The sequence below is a fragment of the Alnus glutinosa genome, chromosome 10 (assembly GCF_958979055.1).
Source record: "Alnus glutinosa chromosome 10, dhAlnGlut1.1, whole genome shotgun sequence".
Classification (NCBI taxonomy): Eukaryota; Viridiplantae; Streptophyta; class Magnoliopsida; order Fagales; family Betulaceae; genus Alnus; species Alnus glutinosa.
This window is the reverse complement of record NC_084895.1, coordinates 16038824-16052129: the sequence shown is the minus strand read 5'-3', so window position 1 is coordinate 16052129 and position 13306 is coordinate 16038824.

Below are 13306 nucleotides of genomic sequence, written 5' to 3'. Positions count from 1 at the left end.
ACAAACTGACCAAATAAGTTGTACGGACAGCTCTACAGGGTACGATGCTTTAGAAGTATTTGGTTCTTAAAGCTATAGAGCAGATACGGGAAAATTATTGGGTCGATCTCATTATAATCACAATGGCTTATTACTCTTCCACTTCTTTTGAGAATTTTCTTTATTATTGTTCTTGTGCTAACGAAAATAATTAAGAAGAGTGGAAGATTGAGCGAATTGAATTGCTAAAACAACAAACATTTGTGTTGTTAGAGTTGCAATACATTTGCTGTCATTCAAGATAAGAAAAACAAAAATGTTTGTGTAGTTAATTCACATCGTTTGTATAGTTTGTAGTACTTATAAATTGGGTCATATTGATTCAATGATTTTTTTTTTTTTTTAAAAAAAAAAAAATAGCATTTTTCTAATGAATAACTAATTAAACTCACATGGTAAAACTATCATGGACAATCTCTTCGTTGTTAGAAGGGATTTGAATTGATACATACCCTCGTATCCATTGTAACGACCAAAAAAAAAAAAAAACTCTAGTTACATTTGTACTATCATCTTAAAATGATTAATCAATTTATAACTTCCCTAGAATTACTTATAAAGTTCAGTTTCGCATAGTAAGTAATCAATGTGGAACTTATATAGCACCCATACAGGAGTGTCTTTATAAATTATACAGTCTTTATGCAGACTACTCGTCATTTCAATATAGGCCGGCGGTGTGACATCCACAATATGATCTTTATAGTGGCCAGCTTGATAGAGAGGAATTTTAACAGTTAGAAAAAAAGATTTCATCTCAATATGAAGTTTAGCAAACTAGATCTAGATTTCACACAACATAACTGACCATATGTGATCTAAAATAGAGTCTAATTCATAGTTTTTCACACAAAATAATCAACTCTAGTTTGGACGCGCGAGGTTCCAAATATCAACAATTCATGGATGATGATGAACATATGACCACTAGGATTTTTTACTTTTTTAAACAAATTGATTAAGTGTACAGGAACTTAGGAATTAAGTGCAGGCCGGTAAGCAATTAAACACCAAAAATTAGCTTGTTCAAGTGTAAGGTTAGTAATTTTTTACACGATCCACAAACATGATATAAACTTAATATAAAATTAGCAGGTTATGGTTAAAATATTTAACTCGTTTAATTATATAGGCCTACTTAATTAGAGTTGACATATAAAATCTTATACTCATGTCTTAACATGTTTCAAACCCGATACGAGACCCATAATCAACACCACAAAAAAACTAACAATTGGCCGCGTGTCCGTAAGACACGTGGCCAGTGGTATAAACAACCCAATTGGCCGCGTGTAATTAATCCACGCAGCCAATTGGACACGTATATAAAATACACATGTCCAATTAGACGCGTGTATAAAATAAACGTGTCCAACTAGACACGTGTATTTTTACACGTGTCCAATTGGACACCTGTAATAATACACGCGTCCAATTGGGCCGAACGTTACTCCTGTTCGTGGGACGTGTTTCTCGTACAGGTCTCACTCACAGGGGACTCCATCAGAGGGCACGTCCCAGGCTTTGGCTGAACATGCCCGGGAGGTGGTGGATTTGCTGGCGGAGCTACGTGCCGAGCGAGAGAGAAACGACGGCTTGAAGCAGCGCATGCGACAGGTCAAGGCATTCATGTCCTCTATGGGAGTATCGCATGGCACAGTAGGTGCTCAGCAGTCTCCACCTGCAAACGTAGGTAGCACGTCGTCTGTTAGTAGTGCATCTGCAGGTATGATTCATATTGTGTATACGACATAATTATTTTAAATTTCTTTTCATTACTTGTCTAACTTTACGTATAGTATTATATATTATAATTGTTTTTATTATCTGCAGGTAATGCGATAACGATTGGTTCGTTGTCGCCCTCTGGAGGACGACTGAGCCAGCATTCCCCTGTCGAGACACCATCGCCTGTTACACCGTCCCTTGCACAGCAATCGCCGGGTGGCCAGTACACACCTGTGACGGTACCGCGTGATCCGCAGAGACGCCCTTCAGATTCGTAGATATTTTATGTAATTATTTTTTGTTTGTAAAGATTTGTGTAGTTAACAAATACGTTATTAATTATTGATTTGTATAATTTAATTTTGTGATATTTTGGGGTAAAATAGATTTCGCGATATTTTAGGCCGGCAATAACAAAATTACAGCAAAAAAAGAAATTACAAAACAAATTTCAAAAATAATTAACCTAAATAAAAATAAAATTAGGTATTTATAAAAGAAATAAATTTAAATTAAATTAAATTAAATAAAAATACAATTAAAAATTTGAAAAAAGAATAATATATAGAAATTAATATAATTGGGAAATTATATTAAAAATAATATAAATTAAATAAAAAATATAATTTAAAATGTTTAAAAAAAAAAAAAACATTTTGCCACGTGTATCACAGTACATGTGGCAGACAGTTTGCCACGAGTACTGGAATACTCGTGGCAAACTGTCTACCACCTGTACTTTAATACTCATGGCAGACTTGCCACGTGTACTGTAATACACGTGGCAGACAGTTTGCCACGAGTATTCCAGTACTCATGGCAGACAATCTTCCACGTGTACTATAATACACGCGGCAGACTGTCTGCCACGTGTATTAATACACGTGTCAGACTGTCTGCCACGTGTATTACAGTACACGTGGCATAGTGGACACGTGTATTATTGTACACGCGGTCAAATGTGTATTTAGCTACACCCGAATCTAACACGCTTCTCACACGTGGCCAGTGACATGTGGCCACCTGTTAGCCACGTGTACAGTGCCCGTACACGTGGCTAGATGAAAGTAGCAAAATGAAATTTTTTTTGTAGTGCAAGTTCAGTCATGAATTTAAAACTATTGCAAATATTAAATTTAAATTTTTGAAGATCTCATGCCAGAAGAGTTCAAACAAATTAAAAAATAAATAAATAAATAAAGTGGGTTGACCCTTGGAGAAGAGGTTAACTTGTTGTAGACCTGACCTGATCAAGAAATGGCTTGAGCTCCACGACACCTGAGAAATCCCACAACAAGGTTCATCTTCGTCCTTCCACACCTTTCAAAAGTATACATATATATCCATCAACCCTTCGCTTAATTTGTATCTAGTTTTGCACCAAGATGAGTCCGCTAAGAATTGCAGTGTTACACTGTTACGTTACTTACTTTTGTGTTGGGCACCATGTGCAGGATCCTCGTAACTCGTGGGTTCAACGTTGCCATCATAATCACGAAGCTCGCCGGAACTGGTATTGTCCTCGTGATGCCAGTAGGAAGAAAACTGATGCAGGCCCCGAAGTGGAAGAGGCAGCAAAAACAATTCCGAATAATTAGCCACGTACTTGTGCTGCAGTAACTGGTTATAACCCAAGTTCTTAATTTCCACTTCTTCCCGTATAGTTGAATTTGTGTTACTATTAAGTGTGTTTCTTTATTTTCTGAGCTAATATTATTAAGTTTTGGTGTAATATGAAGATGACATGCATATTGTGCATTTGGAGGGTTTGATTTGCGGATCAACTTTAATGGGTTGTGAGTAGCTTATGTAGTGTTTAACTCACATAAAATTAAGCTAAATTGGGCTTTTTTCTTCAATTAAACGATGGGATTCAATTAGAATTATAATAAGCTCAATTGAGAATTAAAAAGTAGATTTAAAATGGAGGAGTCTCTACAGATGATGGTGTTCTTGGATTATCCGATGGAGATCCAGTTTGTTGATGATTTTGAGTTGATTGAGCTACTGAGGATAATGCACAAAGCCACAAAGTAGTCTGAGTCAAAAGAGGAGTTGTTTGAGACCGAGTCAAAGCATCTCATTGTCTCCTTTACGGGGCAATTTTTTTGTTTCTTTCTTCGATGTTCAATTGACTAAAATGATGTTTGATATTTTAATTCTTATGAAGAAAATAAAATATGGTCCTATATTCCTAAAATGATGTTTGATATTTTAATTGAATAATTTGTTTAAGACTTAAAAAAAACAAACAAACAAACAAACAAACAAACCTTGACGCGGTAAATTAATATGCAAAATATATCTTACTTGTAATCCATGCAAAATATATATATATATATACTTACCACATTGGAAAAAATAGAATTTAGCCCCTCAAACTATCAAAACTTTTGAAAAATATTCTTTTTGTCGAAATATCCTTATAATACCTCTGTCACGTGTTATTTTTAAATTAAAAAATAATAAAATTAAAAAAAATCAAAAAAATAAACTAATTTTTTTTTTTTTACTTTTTAAAAAAGATAGGTGTTTGGGTGGCATTATTTCCTAACCACGACTCAATCTTCGCGACACCCCTCCGGTCACCGTCCATTTAAAATGCTGTGATAACCGATTTTATAGTCCGGCTTGGCGAGTTCCGATTTGCAATTATCAGCTTGTTGATCTCGGCCTAGCTCAAACTCACCCCTTTTTAATTTTTCTAATTTTTTCTAATTTTTTAATTGAAAAATAACACGTGACAGGGGTATTATGGGGATATTTCGCCAAAAGTTGCATTTTTCTAAAGTTTTGGTAGTTTGAGGGGCAAGAGTGCAAACATTGATAGTTTGGATGGCCATTCGGAGAAATGGTGGTAGTTTGGAGGGTTAAATTATATTTTTCCCTACCACATTTTTATCTCATAATTATTTTAGGAAAAATTACAATTTAACCTCCCAAACTACCAGTCGTTTTAAGGATAGTCCTCCGAATTACCAACGCTTGGATTCTGGCGAAATATACCCACAATACTCCTACCACGTGTCACTCTCCAATTAAAAAAATAAAAAAAAAACTTCAAAATTAAAAAAAATAATAAAAAATAAAAAACTTCAAATAAAAAATTTAAAAACTAAAATTTCATTTTAGAGGGGTGGCTGCCGATGGCGAGCCACCCCCAAAGGTAGCCAGCGCCACCTCTGGGGTGGCCACGTGGCCACCAACAGGGCCTGGGGGTGGTATTTGGGCCACCCTGAAATCCATTTCTTCGAGCCACCCCCAGGGGTTAGGAGTGACACGTGGCCAGCCACCCTGAAATCCATTTCGAGGTGGCCCGAAAGCTAACCCTGCACGGCCACCCCTACGGGTCAGGGGGTGGCACTGACCACCTCTGGGGATGGCTCGCAGGCCACCGAAGCCACCCTCAAACACCCATTTTCTATTCTTTATATATATATATATGTACTTCTTTATTTTTTTTTAATTTAATTTTTATTATTTTTTAATAGGAAAATGACACGTGGCGGGGATGTCATGGGCATATGTTGCCAAAATTTGCATTTTTCAAACGTTTTGGTAGTTTGGGGGGTCAGAGTTCAAGCATTGGTAGTTCGAGAGGCTATCCATAAAATGACTGGTAGTTTGAGGGGCTAAATTGTAATTTTTATTATTATTTTACGTTCATTAATGAGTACCACTTATGATACTTTTTAAAATCGAAGTAGCCATTTGTTTTTAGTGTTATCCACACGTGCAAAAAAATATTTAACCAAATTTTAATTACATCCCCAATCACTTTATAACGGACACGCATGCTGATATTAGAAGGCCATGACTGGTGCTGAATGACTATTTTAGAGTATTTCTAGTAGTCTCACCAAAATAATTTTTTATTTATTTTTGTGAGTCAATTTGGTGAAATTATTCAAAATGACTCTCTAACTGCTTCACCAATTTGATAAAAAAAAAAAAAAATTGGTAAGTGAACAGTACTCACCAACAATAGTGAGCACTGTTTACTCAACAAATCTATAAAAAATGATTAAAACTTTCTCTGTCTTCTTTTTTTTTGTATTCTCTCTCATGCATCACACACCGTCTGCATTTTGTAAAATATAATTTAAATAGAATTGTAATAGTGGATAGTTAAAATAGTGAGGGTGGTGGTGATACAACTTAAATTCCTCCAAACTTTATACAACTCAAATCCCTAGCTCTTTATAAGTTTCTCTCTTCCTCTATACAATTATTTATACAAATTTTTGTAACTTTTCTTGACTTTTTGTGTGTGATCGATCGGCAACATGGGTATTATGGAGCACCTTCTCACTCATGGTGTGGAGTTTGTGTGGGGTTTATATCTGTAACCGTTGAATGAAGCTAATAACTCATTGATAAAAGGTGATTAATAATGGTACCAAACGAAGGTAATTATGATTGAACATTAGGGTCATATTTGGTGTTTGGACAAGACACTCTTTGATCCCTTTTGCCTTTCGGCATGCACACTAAAGTTGAAGGAAAATGATTTGTAGGGAACGGAAATCATAACAATGTCCCCCACCCGTCACTTTTTCATTAAAAAGTGATTTTTAATAATAATAAAAAATAATCTCTAATGTCACATAACAATTATTTTTTTATTAAAATTATTTTTTTATTAAAAAGTACCTGTTGGAGGACGGAAAATATCCCCGTGAATCACTCCTCAAAGTTGAATACGCTTTCTTATGATTGCCTTTTTTACTTTTTAAACCAACCCACCAAGCAAAGAACCAGGGCAGATTTTTAGTAAATTATAATATATTTTTTCTTAATCATGTCCAATTATGCTTCTTCTTCTTTTTTGACTTTGAGAGCTTATTCTATCTTTTCTTATATTTTGTTACAGCACTAAAAGCAACTTTTTTAAAACACATTTCATTTATTAAATGTAGGAAAAAAAAAAAAAAAAACTCCTGAAAGAAACTTTTTGAAACATAATTTTTTTTTTTTCCTAAACTTTTGAAGCACCAAAGAAACAAAAAATTATACCATAATCCTAAGAAAGTAGAAGTGATTTCTTTAACATTATTTTATTATTAAATTTTTTTCAATTACTCTTTATCCCATATTAAAAAGCTATGAGTTTTTTGTGTGCTTTATAAGATTTAGTCTTTAGGTTTTAAATTTCAAGAATAAGATCCTCAAGTTTTGTCAAGATTTTAAAAGTGGATGGCTAAAATAGAGAAAAATAATTTGATACCCGATTATTTATAATGAGACTGGTGGGAGTGCTTTAAAGTAGATGACTAAAATAGAGAAAAATAAATTTTAGCTATTTTGGCTAGTAAAATTTGATCAAACTACTAAGAATGGTACTATGAAGACCCTATATTTATTTGATTGTTCTTCATTTATTGATTTAAAAATTCCAAGTTGTCAAGGGCATGTTTGGGTAACATTTTTTTTTTTTAATTATATTTTATTATTTTTCAAATACATGTTTGGGTTGTTTTGTTAATTTTGAATTTTACTCAATTTTTATCTAACTTTTTTCAATTTTGTCTAAAGTTTTCAAAATCATTCAAACATAATTTCAAAAAACACATTTTGTTGATATTAACAATTTTAAATATAATAAAAAAACAAAAAAAAAATATAATACAAAAAAATTGCTCACCTAAACATACTCTAAATTACTTAAGCAGGGCATGTTGAGTCTTGTAAAAGGGGTGACCAAAACAAATACCGAAGCTAGATCATCCACAAAGTCTTGGGCACTACAATACCTCAACAACTCACCTAACTTATCACTACAAAAAATATTGCTATTAGCTACTTGCAGTTAGTCACGTGTGTGGGGGTCATACACGTGGCTAACTGTTAGCCACATGCATTTAGCTACGTGGGTTACACGTAGTGCATCCGCCTATTACTATATGCGGCTATTTAGCCATGAGACATTTAGCCACGTGCCACTCAAAATGGCTAAATGCAATTTAATTTTTTTTCAGCTAGCTCATCCACAAAGCCTTGGGCACTACAATATCTTAACAACTCACCTAACTTATAAAACCCTATTTTTCTCTGATCCTCATACAACTCAAATTCCTAGCTCTTTATAAGTTTCTCTCCTCCTCAATAAAATTATTTATACAAAATTTTGCAAATTTAATTTCTTGACTCTTTGTGTGTGATCGGCAACATAAGGAGCACCTTTCTCACTCATTATGGGGAGTTTGTGTGGGGTTTATTTCTCTCAGAAAGTTAAGTGATTGTGGCTTTTTGATGGCCAAGCACGTTGAGGAAACCCACCCCAAGCCCAACACCAAGAGCCAAGACGACGATGCTTTGAAGTAATAAACTCATTTTACAAGACCATGATCCCCATTTAAAGATCTAGTCTATTATATATTATTATAACTCTTCCAATTATATATATATATATTTGTAGTTAGAATGATATAGTATGTTCTTCATATCATGGTCTTAGTGTTATTGGGAATAGCATGATTATGATTTCCACGATTTTCAAATTGGGTTATAAATTTGTTTTCGATCGACCATGATTCTCAAATTGGATTGTAGTTTGAGGAGCCTTAACTTATGATAAATTAACTCAATGATTTTATTAATATTCTAGTGTTTCTAAATAAACACTAACAATTAAATGAAATAGATAACACCCAACTATTTATAAACTTAATTTTTAAAAATAATGAAAATAAAACTAACCTAATCTTAATTTATAAAAACAAATCTTTAAATAGGAGAAAAAAAATCATATTTAACCCTTAGGTTTTCATCTAATTTAGATTTAGTCTTTAGGTTTTCATCTAATTTTCAATTTCAAGAATAAGATCCTCAAATTTTGTCAAGATTTCAAATAGGTCCATACTGTGAAAGTTAACGGTATGCGATTTGCCACGTGTCTCATTTCACACGCCATCATTCACATTAACAACGTAATATAAATGCTACGTCATCAAGTGTCACGTCATCCATACAAAAAAATAAATAAGTCATTGGATTTCTTTTGAACAAAAATCAAAACACCTTGTACTGATACTCATAAAACTTGTTCTAAGCAGTCTATTCTGTGAATGCATAATTGAATGTGTGATTCGCCTCTTAATCAGGAAAGAATCTGGATTTAACTCCTTGTTTCGACCTATTTCTCTAATTTGACAAAATTAGCGGTAGAAAATTGGAGGATCCTAGATTTCTTTGTCAAACACTAAGTTTGGAATAACTTTATCATTTTCCATGCCCTTTATTCAAGGATCACCCTTTAAATAGGTGAACGATAGGACTCAAACTTGAAAATTGAAGATAGACTCGTACTCTTACTTGGAGATAAACTTCGACAAAGACTCTACTAAAACATGTGCACTGTAGTGTCACACCTAAATTAAATAATTAAAACAACAATTACTTTAAATAGATAAACAGTGCATGCAATATCCCTTAGTAACCTATTATCACAAATTCCTCCCTCCCATCCCCCTTAAAAATGCCATTGCCCTTAAGGGTGAGTTCTGAAAACTATTGTTTCTATTAAGGCGTTAATCATGAAAGAAATCTAAAACCTAAAAGAAATAAAACGCGAAATAATAAAATAAGAGAGAGAAGAGATTTTATGTGGCGGCCTATGACCTATATTTATAGGGTAAAGCCTAAAGGACTACATTGCTATTCTTATTACTTGATTAATTTACAATACAAATAATCTCTATTTATAAGGATATACAGAGAATACAAAATGGTATGTAGAGAGAATATAATCAAATCAAAATTGAATGTATTCAAATCTGATTTGATTATAATCAATTACAATTAATGAGGATTAAATCAATCCTCCAATATATGGAGAGTACCGTAATATACGGTATCGATATATTCTCTAACATCTATATAGAGAGTACTGTAATATACAGTATCAATATATTCTCTAACAAATCACACGGTGTTGCCCAGTTACATCACGTTGTTGCATCGTTTGGTAAATAGCTATGTTGTGAAATTTTTATTTGAATAGTAAGAAGAATTGATTGATGTGATATAAAGTAGAAAAAAGTTTTAAATTTTTTTTAATGAAAAAGTAAAAAAGAATTTTTTTTTTAATTTAAATAGTAATAAAAAATGATTAATGTAATATAAAAAGTGAAAAAAGTTATTATATTTAAAATTTAATTTTTTTAAAAAATTAAAAATTAAAAAAAAATGGTGAAAAAATGATTACAAAACGGTGCCGTTGTTGTTGGCCGAAAGATAGAGAAGTTTGTTTGAATTAAATCCAATTTGGGGTTCAAGTAAGGTGGGCCCATAGGCCCCATACTCCATAGTTTGTGGTAAAACACTAAAACTGTTGCTCACATCACCCTAACAAGTGGTGCGCCAGCTGTTTGGCCACTTTGATGCTTGTCGGCACTCACATCTTTCAGCCTTTTCTTCTTTTCTTCACTTTGTTCTTTTGTTGACCTGTCATTGTTCTTTATAATCGAAGTGGATGCCAATGATTTAGCCATTTAGGCCAGCTTTTGATTTTGATTTTCGTGACACTTATTTCCAATAATTAATGGCTTTATCCATCTAAAAGATAATTCAGTGCAATCAATAGAGATTAAAAATCTCTTTTATGTGCCAAGTCCTGATGTAAAATATATCAGCTTTGGCAAAAGCAAAAAATTAAGAGCCTTTATAGTTTAGATTTGGCAATTTTGGTTATCGTGTTATCCTGGTTAACTAATTTGATAAAAAAATATGTTATTAACCCGTCGTAAATATGTCATAAATGAGTTAACCGGTCATAAACGTATCATAAATGTAATAAATCATCAACTCTCAATGTAAACAGCTAGTTGCATGCACGGTCAAAGTCAGTAATTATGTGTAATGGGTCAATGTGTTGTTATATCAAGAGTTAGTAGGGTTTATGTTTTTTAAAAGAGCTATTGTGTCACATGTTATCATAATTTTGCACTTTCGAAAGTTTTCAAAACGACGAGCAAATTGTGTCTCTGTTTTGCTAAAGTGTCCATGTCACATCTACACCAATTCCCTTAAATAATTGCTCCAACTAGGATAGTAGATAAATCAGTCTATTCGGCAACTTGTTCGATATCCACTCTGACCACTCAATTTAGCCGTATTCAAACTCAAACTTGAACTTGATATTATAGAAACCCGCTTGTTATTGTATAAACGTATTCGATTAGTAAGTAATACATATTCGACTCGCTTGACAAAACTCGATAAAGGCTCGCGAGCTCAACTCGTTTAAAATTCAACTGGATTACTCGCCCAAGTCATTAGCTCATTCATTTCTCTTGTATATATATTAATATATTACTAAAAATGAGTTATATAAATTTAAGAGCATCTTAAGTAGCAAAAGCTAATTTAGCTATTCAAAAAACTTATTTTTCTATTTTACCTATTCATTTTTAAACACAACACTCCATCAAATTATTTACGTAACTCAAATTTTTCTTCCACCCCTCTCTCTCTAGCTCCCCACGCATACCCCCTTCCCTTCAATCTAAACAAATTTACTTCAAGAACAAATAGTGAAAACAAATTTACACACACAGGGAGGGAGGGAGGGAGAGCAATTAATGGCCGTGTAAGTTAATCTACAAATTTTTCTATACCGATTTTCCTTGAATTAGGTCTCAATTTTTATTTTTTGGCAGCTTAGAAAGAGTAAGGTTGAGAAAAAAAAAGAAAAAAAGTAATGGGTTTTAAGTTTTTAATCTTTTTTTTTTTGTTTAAGAACTTCACTTAAAACTTATGATCTTTTATCATTTTTTTAAACTTTGAAATTTGTTGTTAAAATCCGGCGAGTTAGGGACCATTGAGATCAAAGCTCATTAATTTATAAACAAGAAAGTGGTTTCTGTTTCCTCTCTACGTCATTTTCTCAAACACCACACTTACCATCAATCTGCTCTTTTCAGCAAATTGTTTATTGTTCTTGTTAGTACAGTTTCCGGTTTAGTGTGACGTACAACAGTTTGTCAGGGGTGCCGACTTCACCCACTCTGATACCCAAGTCAGTTTTAATCAACAATTTTGAAAGTATTTAGAGCAAAGTGACGTAAATTTATACCTGAGATAGTAGTCTATTTATATGCACACAGTTTTAAAATTACTGGAGTGATTAAGTGCAATAAGATTAGGAATCTAAGTCCTAGATTGCATGAGCTTAAGACTTTTCTTAATAGAATCCAAGTTGGAGAACTTCAACTCTTCAGCTGATTCTATGTTAATAGGTGCTTTATCCCCTTATTTATGGTATAAGGGTCTATCCCGAGATAATTGGGATAGGAGTCTCTTGATGAAATGGAGAATCCTGGATAGAGAAATTAATATGTGAAATGAACATAGTTCCCTGGATGCCTTGCAAGATCTTCCTGTAGAGTTCGAGGAGATGTATTCGAGTCGGTCTAACATGCTCTGACAGTATGTCCAAGGGAAGGTTATCCCGAGATGATTTTCCACTGAGGTGTGGACGTCTTGAGATGTTTTACATCCTGAGGATTTTTAAGCTCGAGATGCTTTTACTCTGAGGTTCTTGGAGTTCGAGGTACTTTTGTCATGTGATACTGTAACGAATACTCGATTGTATATGGACCGAACTAACCTAGTCGGGTCGGTCCGACTAGTTGGGCCCACAACTCGATTGTGAGCCCAGTTGAGTTTAGGAAAGATAATATCCCCAATAGTTCTTTTTGCTTCATTTTCCTTTTTACAAATCAATTATTCTTCATATCAAATGGAATAAAAAAAAAAATTAAAAAAAAAAAAAAAAAAAAAAAAAAAAAAACAAACAAACAAACAAACAACTTCTTCAACTCAACCTTGTCCCTCGTCCAACTCTGTTTCACCTTCACCTTCAGCCGTGTTGATCGGCAATGGGTTTCTTTTTTTCTTTTTTCTTTTTTCTTTTTTTTTTTAAAAAAGAAGATTTTTAATAAAAAAAAAAAAGTACTAATTTAAGGTGATTTAGGCCCAAAAAAAAAAAAAAAACCATAAATAGTGTTGTTTTAGCTAATGTATCAATGCCTATGTGAATAAAGAGTGACTCACCCTAATAGACGTTGAGAAACTGAACGGAAAAAATAAGGAATGACTATTTTGAAATTCGCAAAAAACTGAAGGAGCGAATCTTTATTTTTAAGAAATGAGAAAGTAATTTTAAATCATCCATTAACTCAAAATATTTTGTTTTTTTTTTAAAAAAAAAAAAAGAATTAAAAGGAGAAAAGTTGTAAAGAAAAGAAAAAAAAAGAAAAAAAAAAAGGAAAAAAAAAAAAACAAAAGTCTTAGGAAGACGAGGAGAATCAATAATGTTGATTCCAATATCCAACACCCAGCTAACAAATAAAAGATTGCCTGATATAGAGAGTCTCTTTGAGTAGCATGTCATAAAGTATTAAAGTAGAAAAACTGTCCTAAAATTATTGAATCCTTAAAAAGACTAGAAAATATTATATTTAAGATTTCTTAAAATAGACAAAAAAAAAAAAAAAAAAAAAAAAAAAAAAAAAAAACATCACAAAACCAAAAAAGT